This window comes from Hyperolius riggenbachi, chromosome 10, assembly GCF_040937935.1.
Source record: "Hyperolius riggenbachi isolate aHypRig1 chromosome 10, aHypRig1.pri, whole genome shotgun sequence".
Classification (NCBI taxonomy): domain Eukaryota; kingdom Metazoa; phylum Chordata; class Amphibia; order Anura; family Hyperoliidae; genus Hyperolius; species Hyperolius riggenbachi.
The window spans coordinates 200250201-200269705 of record NC_090655.1 but is presented as its reverse complement, the minus strand read 5'-3'; positions in this window follow the sequence as shown (position 1 = coordinate 200269705).

Here is a 19505-nt window from a genome sequence, read left to right as displayed (position 1 = left end):
CAATCACCCCAAAGTTTTGATAAATTGCTGCTACCTATTAAGGTATCTGTGAAGGATTGTGAGTACTCTTCCCAAGCCTTCATCGATTCAGGAGCAGCAGGGAATTTCATTGATGCCAGCTTAGTGGAGGAATGGGGAATTCCTTTGATACCCATGGAGAAAAAACTGTACGCAACTGGTATCGATGACTCTCCTCTACAAGATCATCAGCCTCTTTCTCAAACAACCTCTCTCTCATGTCAGATTTGGTTGTTTCATGTGGAGAAGATGCAATTTTATATTTTGAAAATGTCATCATGTTCCATAGTACTGGGTCTTCCCTGGTTACAGAAACATTCTCCTCAGATTGACTGGAGCACAGGGCAACTCACGTCCTGGTCTCCCTTCTGTTTCAAGAATGGTTTATGAAATCTGCCATTACACACTCTATGTCTGTCTGTAGAGGGGGTTCCTAAGCAGTATGCTCATTTCTCCCCTCAATCAGCAGACAAATGGCCTCCGCATCGTTCTTTTGACTGCCCCATAGATCTACGTCCAGGTACTATGCCTCCTAGAGGACATCACATATCTACCCCGTGTCTGGTCCTGAAAAGAAAGCTATGAAGTACGTGATTAAGGAAAACTTAGAGAAGGGTTTTATCCGCCCTTCTAGTTCTCCAGCCGGAGCAGGGTTCTTCTTTGTCCAGAGTCTTAGACCGTGCATTGATTATAGGGGTCTGAATAACATCACTGTTAAGAACAAGCATCATTTGCCTCTTATTGAGGATTTGTTCTCACAAGTCACTGGGGCACAGATATTTTCTAAATTAGATCTCAGAGGGGCTTATAACCCAATCAGGTTTAGACAGGGGGAAGAATGGAATACCGCCTTCAATACACAAGACGGTCACTACGAGTACCTGGTGATGCCTTTTAGGTTGTGTAATGCACCTGCTGTGTTTCAGGACTTTGTGAACGAGATTTTTAGAGATGTACTTGGTAGATTTGTTATAGTCTACTTAGACGATATTCTTATTTATTCCAAAAATATCGATGCACATCGTCAACATGTGAAGTTTGTGCTACAGAAATTTAGAGAGAACTCGCTTTATGCTAAAATTGAAAAGTGTGTTTTCGAGGTCAGAGAGATTCCATTTCTGGGTTATATCATTTCAGATTCCGTTTTGTCTATGGACAAAAAGACAGTTGATGCTGTCTTGGAATGGCCTCAACCACTTGGTCTGAAACCATTGCAAAGGTTTATCGGTTTTGCGAATTATTATCGCAAATTTATTTGCAACTTTTCCACCATAATAGCTCCCTTGACAAACATGACCAAAAAAGGAGCCAATCCCTCTCACTGGTCTGTTGAGGCTTCCCAGGCTTTTCAGACTCTCAAGGAAGCGTTTTGTTCTGCCCCCGTCCTCATGCATGCCAATGTTCTCCGACCTTTTATTGTTGAAGTTGATGCTTCAGAGATAGGGGTAGGTGCTGTCCTATCTCAATACTCCGGTCAACCAGAATGCTTGCACCCTTGTGCATTCTTTTCACGAAAGTTTAGTTTGGCAGAGAGAAACTATGACATTGGTAATAGAGAGCGGCAGGCACGCTGGGCTTTATTCTTTTCACGCTTCAGGTTTATCATAACATATAAACCTGGGAGCAAGAACATCAAAGTTGATGCATTATCTAGATGTTTTGATCCTACAGAGTCTTTACCTGCCACTCCTTCTAACATTCTTCCTGAACATATTGTAATTTCGGCAACTGAATTATCGGTTGATCTGTCGGAATCATTGGCTCAGTTTCAAGCAGAGGCCCGTCGGGGAAACCCTCTGAGCGATTGTTTGTTCCTTTACACTTATGGTTATCTGTACTGCAGCAATATAATTGCAGTAAAGTGGCAGGTCATCCAGGTGTGACCAGAACATTGGATTTACTCCAACGACATTTCTGGTGGCCCTCCATTACAATTGATTGTAAGGAATTTGTGTCAGCTTGCACGGTTTGTGCTAGAAGCAAAGCGGACAGGAATGCTCCTGCTGGTACGCTACAACCCTTGCCAATTCCCAGTTCTCCCTGGACGCACATTTCTATGGACTTTATAGTAGATCTCCCTGCGTTCCAGGGAAAGACGGTCATCTGGGTTGTGGTAGATCGGTTCAGCAAAATACAATACAATACAATACAATACAATAACATTTCTATAGTGCTTTTCTCCCATAGGACTCAAAGCGCTTAGGCTCTCTCAGATTCAGTAATTGGTAGTAGGATGAAGTATTCACACAACAAAAGTTATAATTCTGCAAATGCCAAACTGAACAGGTGGGTTTTCAGTCTGGATTTAAACACGTCCAGGGATGGAGCTGTCCTGATCTGTTGAGGTAGGGAGTTCCAAAACGTAGGGGCAGCATGACAGAAGGCTCTGGGACCAAAAGTTTTCAAGTGGACTCTGGGTATGACTAGATTATTAGAACCTGTGGATCTAATAATGCGGGGATTGCTACGCAGCTGCAACATATCTTTCATATATCCAGGGCCCAGATTATTCAGGGATTTAAATGTCAGTAGGCCGATCTTGAATAGGACCCTCCATTCTATAGGTAGCCAGTGAAGGGAGTGCAAGACTGGCGTTATGTGGCAGTGACGGGGTTGGTTGGTTAGCAGTCTGGCAGCAGTATTCTGTATCAGCTGTAGGCGGTACAAGACCTTTTTTGGAAGGCCAGTGTAGAGAGCATTACAGTAGTCCAGTCGAGATGTGATGAAGGCATGGACTAAGGTTGCCAGATCTTCTGGGGGGATGAGGTGCTTGATTTTTGCAATGTTCTTCAGGTGAAAATAGGATGATTTCACCACAGCAGAGATTTGAGTTCTGAAGATTAAATTCCCATCAATTAGAACTCCCAGGCTACGCACATGATCAGAGCTGCGTAGATCCGTGCCTCCTATTCCCAGTGATGAAGACTGCAAGTTAAGTTGTTTTGTTATCATGTTCTGCCCTACAATCAGAAGGACTTCAGTTTTGTCTGCATTTAGTTTCAGCCAGTTGTCATTCATCCATTGCTGTAGTTCACGTAGACAGGCGTTTATAGTTAGAGTTGGGTCTGTCACACCAGGCTTGAAGGAAAGATATAGTTGGGTGTCGTCTGCATAGTAGTGGCATGTCAGGCCATGTTTTTGGATTAGTTTTCCAAGCGGTAACATGTAAATCGTGAAAAGCAGGGGAGAGAGGATTGAGCCCTGGGGCACACCATACTTAAAGAGAGTCTGAAGCGAGAATAAATCTCGCTTCAGACCTCATAGATAGCAGGGGCATGTGTGCCCCTGCTGAAACGCCACTATCCCGCGGCTTAACGGTGGTCCCTGATCCCCCAAATCCCCTCCGTGCAGCGGGGGAGCGCTTCTGCATTGGGGCAGGGCTAACCGCCGCAGCCCTGCCTCCCGCGCATCTATCAGACGCGTACCTCCGCCTCTCCCCCGCCCCTCTCAGTCTTCCTTCACTGAGAGGGGCGGGGGAGAGGCAGCGATGCGCGTCTGATAGACGCGCTGTGAGGCAGGGCTGCAGCCATTAGCCCTGCCTCCAGGAAGAGCAAAATTTACGACCAAGTTGGTCGTTGATTTTGCAGGGGTGGGTTTGGGGGTGAAGGGACCCCCGTTTAGCCGCGGGATAGCAGCGTTTTAGCAGGGGCACACATGCCCCTGCTAACTATGAGCTCTGCAGCGAGATTTATTCTCGCTTCAGAGTCTCTTTAAGTGATACAGGGGTGGACAAGAAGGGCCCCATAGACACTTTGTGGGTTCTGCCACTCAAGACAGATTGGAACCACTGAAGAACTATGCCATCAATGCCGCAGTATTCCTGTAGCCTGTTTATCAAGATGTCATGGTCAACATTTCATACCACCGGAAAAATTACCTTCTGCCAAAGAATTGGCTGAGTTATTTGTTGAGAATATTTTTCGATTACATGGCATTCCCGAAAATATTGTATCAGACAGAGGGGTACAATTTGTGTCACAGAGGTGCTGTACTGACAGTGCCTACCAGCTCCTCTGGTAAGGTACTGCCAAAACTGTCAGTACATACTGTTGCACCAATCACTACACGCAGTGCAATAAAATTGTTACACTATCATCTGTATTGTATATCTGTATTATTGGTGATTCTGCAGATCACCATATAATCAGGTATATATCTGCATTATAGGTGATACTGCAGATCACCTGATAATCAGAACCCTGTTCTTGCTAGCACCAATCGTTACAGAACAGCAGACCAAAATATCTATGGATGCACTTTGCGGTCAGGTTGAGCTGTTAACCACGGCTATTAACGCCTTAACCAACACGGTTAACGCTCAGCAGACACAGATCAATCAGCTGTCTGAGGCCGTGCGGGTCCTTCAGACAACTAACGCAACAGTGCCATCCCCTGTGGTTAAGGAACCTAGGGTTCCGCTCCCTGAAAGTTTTTCAGGACATAGGTCGGATTTTCAGAATTTTAGGAATCGCTGCCTTTCTTATTTTGAGTTACGACCTACATCATTAGGCTCAGAGAGTCAGAAAATAACATTTATCAAAACTTTATTATCCGGGGATTCGCAGACATGGTGTAACGATCGGTGTAACACAGAGAGGATCTGATTACCGCCGGTGATCTGCAGTATCACCAAGAATACAGATATATACCCGATTATTGATGATCTGCAGTATCACCGATAATCAGATATATCTCTAACCTCTGGACACCTGGGTAATAAGAGTGTTTGGTGCAACAGAAATACTTTGAGGACTGCACCTGAGGAGCAGGTGCACAGCAGTAAGGAGTACTGCACAGTAACACGTTCCTTCCGCAAGCCTGAGACTCTCCCGAGAGAGAGGTCAGGCTAGGAGTAGGAATGACAGAGTGTGAGTGACACCAAGAAGGGTGTCACCCCCAGGACTGTGAGCTATCTCTGACTGGGGAGATAGCTCTCGAGGTCGGGCAAGCCGGGTCGGCAACAGACAGACAGATCAGGGACAGAGACAGGAGACAGATGCGGAATCCTAAGACAAGCAGAGTTCGGCAACAGAGTATCAGATATAGCGAAGTACCTAATCAGAGATCAAAAGAGTAGTCAGGAAAGCAGAAGGTCATAACAAATAATCAACAATGCCTAGTTTTGGGTGTGAGCTCCTTGATCATCAACACCCTGGAACTGGTCTGAGTATAACTAGATGGTATAGCTAATTCCTAGTCTGAGGTGTGAGGTCCCTGGTCATCAACACCTAGGAACTGGTCTAAATAATAACACAGATAATATACAGTTTTCCCTAGACTGAGGTGTGAGGTCCTTGATCATCAACACCCAGGAACTGGTCTAGATAATAACACAGATAATATCACAGAACTGACAAGGTCTGAGTGCTACCACGTAGTGATCGCAACGCCAGACACCAGAGAAATGACCAGCACCCAGTATATATACACCAGCGCTCTCCAGCGCCTCCCCTAAGTGCTGGACCAATGAAACCTGGTAGAATTGTCAGCTGATCGGCTAGATCAGCTGACACCCTTCTGACTGCCATAAAGGCTCTGCCTCTCAGCGCGCGCACGCGTCCTTCTGAACCTGTGTGGACTATCAGTCCCAGCCACACCAGTCCTGTGTTGTAATGCATCTGTTGGTTTCTCCGCACTCCGTCAGGCTAGTGGATGCAGGCCCATGCGCGCAAGCTGCCATGTTGAACGCGGAATCAGCCGCCTTACTCTGAATACTCGCGGCAGCTTTTCCGCGTTTTCTCACACATGGGCATATAGTCTTCCCACCGGTCATGAGGCCCTGACCTCTGTACAGCAGTTTTTTAAGACTATGGCAATTATATATGACGATCCCGATATTGCGGTGACCGCAGAAAGGAAACTAAAGACCCTCAGGCAGGGGCATAACACTGTCGAGACATACGCCGCTGAGTTTAGAAGATGGGCTGTATCAGCTAGGTGGGGTCAGTTTGCTTTGCTAGACTGTTTTTTGACAGGACTATCTGAGGCAGTAGCAGATCTCATGTTAAGTCATCCTGAGCCCAAAACCATTGATGATGCAATTTCATTGGAGGTTAAGATAGATCACCGGGTCCGTTATCAGAGACAGACCCGAGGCAGATTCTCGGGAAGATCTATGCCAGTTGCCAGTTCCTCACCGTCTCCTTCTCTTCCCCGAGATGAACCGATGCAGATCGGACATTCAAAATTGTCGGTGGTAGAGAGGAATCGGAGACGGACTGAGGGACTCTCAGGGGCGTAGCAATAGGGGGTGCAGAGGTTGCGACCGCATCGGGGCCCTTGGACCAGAGGGGCCCCGAGGGGCTTTCCTTCAACTGCAGTATTAGCTTTCTGTTGGTCCTGTGCTCATAATAACCACTTCTATAGATACTTTGAATAGTAGTAATCTTTATCAAGCTTTTCCCCATCCCCTTCTTGCACCTCTGACACTGTGGTTGTCCTTGGCAGGTTTTGTGCGCTGTATCAATTGTTATGTATAGAGTGCTTGGGGGCCCCCAATGTAAAACTTGCACCAGGGCCCACAGCTCCTTAGCTACGCCACTGGGGACTCTGTACTGTGCAGAGAAGGGCCATGTGGTACAGAATTGCCATAAGAAGGCGGAAAACTCTGCCGCCTAGGTGTAGCTAGAAGTACTACCCTAGGCGAGCCAGACTTACCTCTAAAAGAAAATCGTTTACTGTTCCCGTGTTCTATTACCTGGGAGAATCGAGTCTTATCTACCCAGGCATTCATAGACTCGGGCTCCGCAGCCAATTTTATAGACTTTGATTTTGCTACAAAATTGGGAGTTCCCATTGTTTCCTTAGACAGACAGATATTTGTAACTGCAGTGGATGATTCTCCACTTCAGGGGAAACAACCTCTCTCACAAACTCCTGCATTATTGTGTCAGGTGGAAGTACTTCACAAAGAACAAATACAGTTCTTTGTGCTCAAGATGGCTACTTTCACGGTAATTCTTGGTATGCTTTGGCTACAACAGCATTCTCCTCAGATTGACTGGAGTTCGGGTCAGCTATTGAGCTGGTCGTCTCACTGTCATCATCATTGTCTGGAGAAAGTTGCTGTCTGTAACACCAAGATTCAGATGGAAGGGTTGCCTGCACAGTATAATGATTTCCTGGACGTCTTGTCCCAAAGCAGCAGATAAACTTCCACCACATAGAAGTTTCGACTGTGCTATTGAGTTGAGGTCAGGGTGTATGCCCCCTAGAGGCCATTTGTATAACTTGTCTGGCCCTGAGAAACTTGCTATGCAGGAATACATAAAGGAGAACTTGGCTAAAGGGTTCATCCGTCCTTCACATTCTCCGGCCGGAGCAGGGTTCTTTTTTGTGCAAAAGGACGGTGGGCTTCGGCCATGCATTGATTATAGAGGGTAAAACAAGATTACGATTAAAAATCGGAACCCACTCCCTCTGATTGATGATTTGTTTTCCCAGATTACCAATGCCAGTATCTTTTCCAAAATTGATCTCAGGGGGGCATACAACCTGGTCCGCATAAGAGAGGGTGACGAGTGGAAGATGGCGTTCAACACGCCCGACGGGCACTACGAATACTTGGTTATGCCCTTCGGGTTGTGTAACGCTCCAGCCGTCTTCCAGGAGTTGATCAATGAAGTCTTCAGGGAAGTGTTAGGGCGGTTTGTCCTCATCTACTTAGACAATATACTCATTTTCTTATCTAGTTTGGCCAAACATAGGGAACATGTGAAATATGTGTTAAGAAAACTCAGACAAAACTCCCTTTATGCTAAGCTAGAGAAGTGTCTCTTCGAAGTTTCTGAAGTTCCCTTTCTGGGTTATGTCATTTCCACCACTGGTCTCACCATGGACCCTAGTAAAGTATCTTCCGTACTAGAATGGCCACAACCTTTGGGCTTGAAGTCACTTCAGAGGTTCCTAGGATTTGCTAACTACTATAGGAAGTTTATCAAAGGGTTTTCCTCTGTGGTGTCACCCCTCACAGAACTTACCAAAAAGGGGGCTGACACGTACAATTGGTCGACGGAAGCTCATGCGGCTTTCGCAACACTGAAATTATTGTTCTGTTCTGCGCCTATTCTGCGACATGTTGATATCAGTCTCCCCTTTATTGTGGAGGTGGATGCGTCTGAGATAGGGGTTGGGGCTCTGTGCTGTCTCAACACTCAGGTCTTCAAGGCAGATTGCATCCGTGCGCGTTCTTTTCTCGGAAATTCTCTCCAGCCGAGATAAATTATGATATTGGGAATCGCGAGCTCTTGGCGGTCAAACTCGCGTTTGAAGAATGGCGCCATTGGCTCGAAGGAGCTAACCATACTATCACGGTCTACACAGACCATAAGAATTTAGAGTATATCGAGGGGGCCAAACGACTTAGTCCTCGACAAACCCTGTGGTCTTTATTCTTTTCGAGGTTCAGGTTTGTCATTACCTACAAACCAGGAAGCAAAAACATCAAGGCAGACGCTCTGTCTAGATGTTTTGAGCCTGAGACAGTACAGCCACCAGCCCCAGAGAATATCCTACCTGAGAAGGTTGTCATAGCAGCCACCAACACGTAAGAGGATTGGATGTCTGCATTAGGTCCTTATCAAAGGGATATTCCTGAGGGGAAACCAGATGGGGTACTGTTCGTCCCTATGCAATTCCGGTTGCAGGTTCTTCAGTTATTCCACGCACATAAGAATGCAGGGCATCCTGGAGTGGCTAGAACGCAGGATTTACTCGACAGGTGTTTGTGGTGGCCGTCTCTGGTAACTGCTTGTAAGGAGTTCGTCAGAAATTGTTCGGTTTGTGCCAGGAACAAACCGTCCAGACAGGCTCCAGTGGGCACACTCCAGTCCTTACCAGTGCCTGAGCAACCGTGGACCCATTTGTCCATGGATTTTGTGGGTGAGCTTCCCAGGTCAGAGGGTAAAACTGTTATCTCGGTGGTTGTTGACAGATTCAGCAAGATGGCCCACTTTATTCCATTGGACGGACTCCCCTCAGCTCAGGAATTAGCGGATCTCTTCATCCAACACATTTTTAGGTTACATGGGATACCAGAAAATGTGGTGTCAGATAGGGGAGTCCAATTCGTGTCCAAATTTTGGAAGTCTTTTTGTCATCATCTAGGAATGGACAAACTGAGAGAGTCAATCAGTCACTGGAGCAGTTTCTCAGGTGCTATGTGGCTGATGCTCAGTTGGAATGGGCGAAATTCTTGCCGTATGCGGAATTCGCACATAATAATTTGAAGAGTTCCTCTTCTGGTTTCTCCCCTTTTCAGGTGGTCTCAGGTAGATCACAATAAAAAACACACTGGAGGGCGTTGCCCAGAATCGTATATCGATCAAGTAATAGTTATTGGAAATTTTCCACGATAGAAAAAAACGACTGCCTCCTGCTGCAACCACCCTAGGTGGGGTTACCCCCTTTCCCCACCCCAGGAAGAAACAAAATTTACAATATAGTAGGTGGTGCGCTGGATATAAATTAATACAGGGATATTTATGCTTTAGGTAAAAAACTTTTTATTGTAAACAGTATTTCAACTAGTGATTGTTACACCTCATACGTATACTCACTCTCATACACAGTGGTGCTCATCTGAGCTAGGATATCCGAGGTACTCGGATATCCTACCTCTTTTTTCACTAATCGAGCTCGAATTCCGAGCTCTCACCTGTCCAACTCTACTGTACTACTACTTCTGTGTTAGATAGATTTGTACTATTTTGTAGTTAGCAAGGTCCAGCTTTACTGCTATACCTGTCCTGTATCTGCTCTCTGTAATCTAGTCACACCTGTTCTATTATTTAGCTAGATTCTTCTATTGTTTAGTTAGTAGTACTGTAGTGTACTCTAGTCTGTGTATAGGGACCGTCCGTCACCGCATTACCTAGGGTCTTTGTGTGCGCAGTGCACGTCTGCACTGTCCGCACCCTCTCGTTAGTGCTACACCTGTCCTGATGTTTGTATTACTTCTATTGTGTATTCGCTGAATTGTACTGTTCTCTGTGTATAGGGACACCGTCAGTCAGCGTCAGCTAGGGTCTTTGTGTGCGCAGTGCACGTTTGCGCTGTACGCACCCTCTCGTTAGTGCTACACCCGTCCTATTGTTTATATTACTTGTATTGTGTATTCGCTGACTATACTGTACTGTAGTCTGTGTATAGGGACACCGTCAGTCAGCGTCAGCTAGGGTCTTTGTGTGCGCAGTGCACGTCTGTGCTGTCCGCACCCTCTCGTTAGTGCTACACCCGTCCTATTGTTTATATTACTTGTATTGTGTATTCGCTGAATTGTACTGTAGTCTGTGTATAGGGACATCGTCAGTCAGCGTCAGCTAGGGTCTTTGTGTGCGCACTGCGCACTCTCTCTTTAGTGCTACACCGATCTCTGCTGTAGAGTACTCCTGTCCGTTAACTCACACACCCACCACCACTAGTCCCACCCCATTAAAGTACCTCACTTGTCCCACCCACCTTTACATACATAAGTTGTTTTTTTTCATTTGTATAATATTAAAAATATACGATGTCTGGCACTGGCAGCCGCGGTTTGGGCAGGGGCAGCAAGGGCAGCAAGGGCATCGCCAAGAGAGGAGGTCGTGGGCGTGGCAGCCACGCCACCACCACCATGCGCAGTTCTGCGTCTGCACCAGTGGCTATTCCGCCATTAGCCACTGGCCGTGGACGCCTTGGCCGCCCAACAGCTGGGAGTCACGCTGCAGAGAAACAGCAGCAGCAGCGTGTGGCGCAGATGTTCCTCCCACCGCCAGGTCGTAGCCGTCCTATTGAGGAGAAGGACGCAGACTCTGTGGTGGAACTGATGGTGGATGAGCAGGCCACCATTAGCTCTGGAACCGAGTCCTCCACCCCCGCCACCACTACTGTTCGCAAGAGCAGCAGCAGCCGACCAGCACTGCCTGGGGAGGAGTGCAGTTCTCCAGCCACAGCGGGCGACACCAGCACCCTGTCACTCAGCACCTTCTTTTCCCCAAGCGCAGTGGGGTTATGGAGTGCTGTTGCAGCACAATTGGAGGAGGAAGGAATGCTCATGGGCACTTTGGGGGATGATGCTTTGGACAGTCAGACAGTGGTGACTGTCCATCCGCCCATGCATGCAGAAGGGGAGTTTGTGGGATCCCAGCAGGACATGTTTGCGGAGGGGGAGGATGATGATGACAGGGTGAAGGACAGAGACTGGGTGCCAGGTCCTGGGAGTGGGGATGTCATCAGCTCTGAGGAGGAGGAGGATGCGTCTGTGGGCCTTTTTTCGCACGCACGGCCATCCCTGCACTTCACCGCTCTGTGATGGCCAATGTCGGGAGAGGGCTGGAGCACGCGGTGGGTCAACAGGTCCACGTCACCATGGACTCGTGGAACAGCCGGTTTGGGACAGGCCACTATCTGTCCTTCACCGCGCATTGGGTCAGCTTGGTGGAAGGGGGTGAGGAGGGGGGAGCAGCATCGAGCACTATCAGAGCAGCAGCAGCACCAACAACGCAGTGGGTGGTGCCACCATGCAGGGTCAGTGGAATTGCAGCAGGTTCCTCTGATCCGCTTCCATCCTCCGGCACACCAGCCCAAACCCCCCGCCTCAGCAGCAGCGTGAAGCCCCGCCACTGCCAAGCGCTGCTGGAATTGGTCAGCCTGGGGAAGACCAAACTGACAGCGAACCATGTCCTGGCCAAACTCCGAGAGCAGGAGAGGAATTGGCTGACCTCCAGAGGCCTCAGAGTCAGAGAGGTGGTGTCCGACAATGGGGCAAACCTGGTTTCTGCAATCAGCAGTGGAGACCTGACCCACATCCCCTGCCTGGCGCACGTCCTGAACCTGGTAGTCCAAAAGTTGCTGCGGACCTACCAGGGGATGGACCAACTCCTTGAGGTGGCAAGGAAGGTTGTGCATCATTTCCGGCTCTTGCCTTCAGCCGTAGCGAGCCTGGAAGAGGTGCAGAAGGAGCTGCACCTGCCACAGCACCGGCTCATGATCGATGTTCCAACTCGCTGGAACTCCACCCTGGCGATGTTGGAGCGTCTGATTGAACAGAGGCAGGCTGTCAGCCAGTACCTTGCACGAGCAACAGTTGCCTCCATCACTGCAACTGGGCGTGCCGCCACCAACCCGTCCATCATCTCCACAGAGGACTGGGGGCACATGCAGCAGGTGTGCTCAGTCCTGGCACCCTTCCTGCAGGCCACCAATGGTAAGCAGGGACCATGCAATGGTGTGCGAGTGGGTCCCCTTGGTGTGTGTGCTGGACAGGGCCCTGTATACACTGCTGGAAGAGGGAGCGGCAACCTTGGACCAGCAGGAGCTGCAGGCAGCTTCACAGGCCACCTCTGAGGAGGAGAGCTTGGAGTTGGTGGAGGTCCCTGACCTTGCTGCTGATGAGGGGGAGCAGCAGAGCGCAGCTGGACTGGTGCGGGGGTGGAGAGAGGATGAGGTGGAGGAGGCAGAGGAAGAAGAGGACAGCACTGTCGGCTCCGGTGCTGCCGATGATGTGCCAACAGATGTGGCCAGACTCTTCCCAATGGCAGCGCACATGCTGAGGTGCCTGCGCAAGGACCCAAGGGTGATCCAGATAAAGCAGAGGGAGGACATCTGGATCTGCATGATGCTGTACCCACGTCTGAAGGGGAAGCTCAGCCAGTTCCTGCCTGCAGGAGGAGACCGTGCGCAACAAATGAGGGATTTGCAGCTGTCCCTTGTTGAGCGCTTGGAGGAATCCTTCCCTCAGACAAACACCCCCACTGTCCAGCCAGCACAGAGGCAGCAGCAGGTGCCTGCATCCACCAGCAGCAAGCGCACGCGCACCACAGACCTGCTGTCTCTGACCCAAGAGCTCTACATGAGTGTAGAGCTGCCAAGGACTAGAGAGGAGGTGCCTGCAGCAGCATCCTTCTCCAGTCACAGGCAGCGCTTGACCCGCATGGTGGCTGGCTACATGGGGTCCTTCAGCGGGCTTGACAGCGTGGCCCCTGTTGATCCCATGGAGTATTGGGTCAAGCACCTGCCGATCTGGAGCGAGCTTGAGCAGTACGCCCTGGAAGTGCTCTCCTGCCCCCCTTCCAGCGTACTGTCAGAGCGTTGCTTCAGTGCAGCCGGTGGAGTCGTCACTGAGAAGCGATCTCGTCTATCTCACAAGTCTGTGGACAGACTGACGTTTCTCAAAATGAACCAGGCTTGGGTGGAAGGCGAATTCCTGGCCCCTGTTGTCGGCGAGAGGGGGACATGAAGTGGCGCACACACATTACACCTGCTGCTGCTGTATTTCTTCCTGCTGTCTGTGTCTCCACTGCCAGGGAACACATTACAAGGTGCTGCTGCCCATGCACCACCAGCTATTACGCTCAAAAATAGCTGCCTGCCCTGCATTATATATTTAAAAAAAAAATTGTAATTAATTTAGAGGTGTCCGGGTTGAAAACTGTGCTGTCCCAATTGTGTATTGGACACAATGTGGGCTTCACGACCGCTGTCTGGAACCTCATGGTGTTTATTTATGGCCCTGGAACCACCGCTAGGAACCAGGGCCTATTATGCCTCGCTGCCTGCCCTCCTGCCTGCTGCCAGTCTGCCACACACTTAACCTCCTCACGCTGCCTGTTGTTGTATTTCCTCCTGCTGTCTGTGTCTCCACTGCCAGGGAACACATTACAAGGTGCTGCTGCCCATGCGCCACCAGCTATTACGCTCAAAAATAGCTGCCTGCATTAATTTGAAAAGAAAAAATTGTAATTAATTTAGAGGTGTCCGGGTTGAAAACTGTGCTGTCCCAATTGTGTATTGGACACAATGTGGGCTTGACGACCGCTGTCTGGAACCTCATGGTGTTTATTTACGGCCCTGGAACCACCGCTAGGAACCAGGGCCTATTATGTCTCGCTGTCTGCCCTCCTGCCTGCTGCCAGTCTGCCACACACTCAACCTCCTCACGCTGCCTGCTGTTGTATTTCGTCCTGCTGTCTGTGTCTCCACTGCCAGGGAACACATTACAAGGTGCTGCTGCCCATGCGCCACCAGCTATTACGCTCAAAAATAGCTGCATCCATTTGAAAAAAAAATTGTAATTAATTTAGAGGTGTCCGAGTTGAAAACTGTGCTGTCCCAATTGTGTATTGGACACAATGTGGGCTTCACGACCGCTGTCTGGAACCTCATGCTGTGTATTTACGGCCCTGGAACCACTGCTAGGAACCAGGGCCTATTATGTCTCGCTGCCTGCCCTCCTGCTGCCTGCTGCCAAATGCCAGTCTGCCACACACACTCATCCTCCTCACGCTGCCTGCTGTTGTATTTCCTCCTGCTGTCTGTGTCTCCACTGCCAGGGAACACATTACAAGGTGCTGCTGCCCATGCGCCACCAGCTATTACGCTCAAAAATAGCTGCCTGCCCTGCATTATTTATTTTAAAAAAAAATTATTTTAGAGGTGTCCGGGTTGAAAACTGTGCTGTCCCAATTGTGTATTGGACACAATGTGGGCTTCACGATCGCTGTCTGGAACCTCATGCTGTTTATTTACGGCCCTGGTACCACCGCTAGGAACCAGGGCCTATTATGTCAGTCACATCACACTGCCTGGCACACACTACTCCTCCTCCTGTAGCTGCATTGAGCTTCTGTTGTCTGTGTGCTGCTACCACTGCCAGGGAGAACAGAAGAAGAACTATTTTCTGCTGCCACCTTCCCACCCACTCTCCTACTGACAGCTATTACCACACTACAATAGCTGCAAGCCTGCAACTACTTCCTCCTCCTACTGATGTCTGTGTTCTACCACTGCCAGGGTACACAGAAAAAGGCGCTGTGGCTTGCAATGTGCCACTACCTACCTATTATGCCATCAACACAAATATAACTATGGTGTTATTAAAATAAAATATTTCCACAAATGAAGTAAAAAAAAAATATTACAAAAGAAAGGAAAACCAAGACACATAATATAATGATAGAGAAGAAGAGGAAGAAGAAGAAGAAGATATAGAAGAAGAAGATATAGAAGAAGAAGAAGAAGAAGATATAGAAGACGAAGAAGAAGAAGATATAGAAGACGAAGATGAAGAAGAAGAAGAAGTAGAAGAAGAAGATATAGAAGAAGAAGAAGAAGGAGAAGAAGAAGAAGAAGATATAGAAGAAGAAGAAGGTATAGAAGAAGAAGGAGAAGAAGAAGAAGAAGATATAGAAGAAGAAGAAGATATAGAAGAAGAAGAAGAGGAAGAAGAAGAAGATATAGAAGAAGAAAAAGATAATTGAAGAAGGTACAAGAAGTAGAAGATGAAGAAGATTTGAGTAGAAGAAGATATAGAAGAAGAAGAAAAAGAAGAAGATATAGAAGAAGATAGAAGAAAAAGATGAAGATGACGTAAATTAAGACTTCCAACTTACAACCATTTTGGACACACCTTCTCATGCAAACACTTTTCATGAAGTTAATTTACTATTTTTGATACCTTTTTTATAACTACTACATCACCACATAATCACTTGATGTTTTTCTTCATAAAAAAGGTGGTTTCATGCATCATTGACCTCCAATACAAGTTTTATAAGCTATTTAAGGCCAGCTCGAATATTTTACTCGAATACAGACTCGGATAGTGACGTTGGATATCCGAGGTCGAATCGGATATTCGATTAACTCGAATATTGAACTTCGAGTGAATTCGGATAGTTTACTATCCGAATTCGACCAAACTCGAATAGGATAATGAGGTATCCGAGCCACACTGCTCATACATACAAAAATACATTCATTCACAGAGCATGCTGGTTCCCCTTTAAAAATATATAGAATCCACTTAAACAATTGCTTTTAGCAAGAGACGGGAGTCACAAAAAATTAAAAAATATGTATAATTTAAAATTGTATAAAATATACCTAAGAGAAAAAAATATATATCACATTGCTCATGAGCATCAAGTAATAGTGAGATCCTGGGGACGCTATGCAGCGTTGTCAATGATCACTAGGGGAATTAATCCTTGAATAGTATAGTGAGTCCTCCTCAAATAAACAAACTCTTAGTATTGTAAAATTGCAAGCTGAATTAGTGCGCAAGCAGGTCTCACCACTCCCCACGATCTCACTCGTCCATGCTACAGAGAGTCCTCAGCTGAAGCCTCCTCTCTGAGTCCAGGGGATCCCTCTTTGTACGTAGATTCCTTCCAATCACTCGGAGAGCAGTACCGCTCCAGCGGTTAGCTGCTTTCTATGAGCGTTTTGGCCGAGCCAGCTCAAACAGGCAACTTCCGGTTCTCCGATCTTAGGGGAGAGACGTCACTTCCTAGTTTGTCCTAGTGCGTCTCAACCCAATTGCTGTGGTCACTTCCTTGCACTCCACCACTCCACCACTCCAAATCTCCTCCGCTTGTCACGATTATAAAGTGTTGATGGCCAAGGCGTAAACCACTCTGTAGTTAAACGGGGCGCCCCAGCAGCAGACTTCTGCTTTTTCAGCTTTCTACGTACAAAGAGGGATACGAATCTACGTACAAAGAGGGATCCCCTGGACTCAGAGAGGAGGCTTCAGCTGAGGACTCTCTGTAGCATGGACGAGTGAGATTGTGGGGAGTGGTGAGACCTGCTTGCGCACTAATTCAGCTTGCAATTTTACAATACTAGGAGTTTGTTTATTTGAGGAGGACTCACTGTACTATTCGAGGTCTCAGGTAGATCGCCTAAGTTCTCCCCATTACCTGTGGTGTCCTTTTCTCTCCCTGCTATGGAGGATTGGCAGAGATCTTTGAGGGACATCTGGGCCATGGTAAAAAGAAATCTGGAAAAGGCGTTCGTTACCCAGAAAAAACATGCTGATAAAAGGCAGTCAGCAGAGTGGGAATTTGTTCCTGGGGATATGGTGTGGGTTTCTACTCGGCACTTGGCATTGAAACTGCCTTCAGCCAAGCTAGGCCCTAGATTCATTGGTCCATATGCGGTAGCCAAGAAAATTAATAATGTGACTTATGCGATCTCTTTGCCTTCCAGTATGAGATGTGGGAAATCTTTTCATGTGTCTCTGTTAAAACCGGCTGTGCATGTGGATTCCTCCTCCCCCCCCCCCCCCCCCCCTGGTGATTGATGGAGAGCCAGAGTACGAGATTGAACAGATATTGGATTCTCGTAAGGTGCGCAATTCTATTCAGTATCTGGTGCACTGGAAGGGGTATGGGCCTGAAGAGAGGTTATGGGTACCAGCTTATCGCATGCATGCTGAGGAATTGAGACAAAGGTTTCATAAATCACATCCTGAGAAACCGAGTGGTAGGTGTCCGGAGTCCACGCCTCAAGGGGGGGGGGGGTACTGTAATGAATAATGAAACATCAGCTGCGGTGGATAGCAGTACCACCGCAGCTACTTCTGGTACCCTGCCTGCCAGCCTTCCTGTGCCTCGGGTGTCTAGTACACCGAGAACAGGCGTGGGTGGTCGTCGCTTGTCGGCTGCAGGGGATAGCGGGGCCACCGCGGGCATTACTGGATCCCTGCCTGCCAGGTTTTCCGCGTCTCAGGCGTCTAGTACGCCAGGGACACATGTCTCTACGAATCTCAGGGGCACACTAGCGCGTGTGCGCGGTCACCGTCAGGAGCTTTATGCCAAGAGGAGGCGCGACAGCTGACCAGCTGGTCGGCTGACGTCAGGAAGCACGCTAGCCTCTTCTGATTGGCTGAGGCTGATGGGCGTGCCTGGAGGGTCTCCTCCGCTTCTTAAGCCTCTCGGCTTCACTTGCAATTTGTCTGCTGTCGTGAATACTTCGTGTTAGCGCTCAGACCTTAGTCAGTTCCCTAGTGTGTTAGAACCGGCAGGAGCTGGGAATTCACACTAAGCTTAGGATCTGCTTGATAGCTTAATTGTACTAATATTGTATTATCTGTGTATGACTCCGGCTAGATCTGACCTCCCTTATTCTTAGTGATTCTGTACTTTAGCCTATCTGATCCTGTTGCCAACTCAGCCTGTTATATACTCTGTCTTTGTCTCCTGAATCTGTACCTTTCCCCATCTGACTTAAGCTGCCAACCTCTGCCTGAATACCGTTCCGATTCTGCCTGTCGATTCTGTACTGTATCTGTCTGTCTGTTGCCGAACCGATCTCTCTGACCATTCTACTCTCACCAGGGAGCCCTCGTCTCTGGTGAGAGGTGCTGTACTGACAGTGCTTACCAGCTCCTCTGGTAAGGTACTGCCAAAACTGTCAGTACATAGTGTTGCACCAATTACTACACGCAGTGCAATAAAATTGTTACACTATCATCTGTATTGTATATCTGTATTATTGGTGATTCTGCAGATCACCATATAATCAGGTATATATCTGCATTATAGGTAACACTGCAGATCACCTGATAATCAGAACCCTGCTCTTGCTAGCACCAATCGTTACAAGCAACCTATAAGGTGTCCCTGCCAGCTTCCACGAGCGAGAGCAAGTCTTTTCCTGTGTCTCTCTTGAAATCTGCCACAAATGCTGATATTGATTCCACCCCCCCCCCCCCCCCCCCCCCCCTGTTATTTTTGATGGCAAATCTGAATTTGAAGTAGAGAAAAATTTAGATTACAGGAAAATAAGAAATTCCATACAGTATTTAGTACATTGGAAGGGTTACGGCCCGGAAGAGAGTCCTTGAATTCCGGCTCATAGACTTCATGCAGATGAGTTCGTTTCTGAAATTCATAAATCTCACCCAGATAGACAAGTTCTGGCGTGTTCAGAGTCCACGCCTCAGGGGGGGCTGGGGGGGGGGGTAATGTCAGTAATCCTGCGCTTACCAGCTCACTTGCCGTTTCCTCCACTGGCAGCGCATCTGGGACTTCCGGTGCAGCCGGCCGCATTGGCAGGGATGTTGTCAGCAGCGTGTCTGCAAGGACTCAGCCGCATGATACTCAAACTGAAAATGAGGGCGGACGCATGCGCTGGCAGCGTCGCTCCTCTTATGCTCTAAGGAAGCGTGTCAGCTGATCACCTGTCAGCTGACATGCATGGCTCCACTTTCGGTTCCTGATTGGCCAAGCGGCTTGGGGCGTGGTCGCCTGCTTACCCGGGCTTCTTAAGCGCTGTGCTGACACTTGCTCTCTGTCTGCTCTAGCTAACACTTCGCAGTGAAGGCTTCAGACCCTAATCAGATCCTTGTGTGCTTTGAACCGGCAGGACCCCGGGGATTTTACACTAGCTTAGACATTATATATTATTATTGATTGTTATACTGTGTTTGACTTCTGCCTGTTTCTCTGACTACTCTTTGCCTAACGATTCTGTACCTCTGCCAATCTGATCTGTTGCCGACCTCTGCCTCACTTTGCCCTTGCCTGCTGATTCTGTACCTTTGCACATCTGATTGTTGCCGACCTCTGCCTGTTTACTCACATTGTTATTGCCTGCCGATTTTGTACCTTATCTGTCAGATCTGTTACCGACCCTGCTTGTTGACCATTCTTAATATCTGTATCAGTGACAGTATCGCCTTCTACTGTCACTGTTTGTAAGACATTCCCCTGTTGGGATCGTCT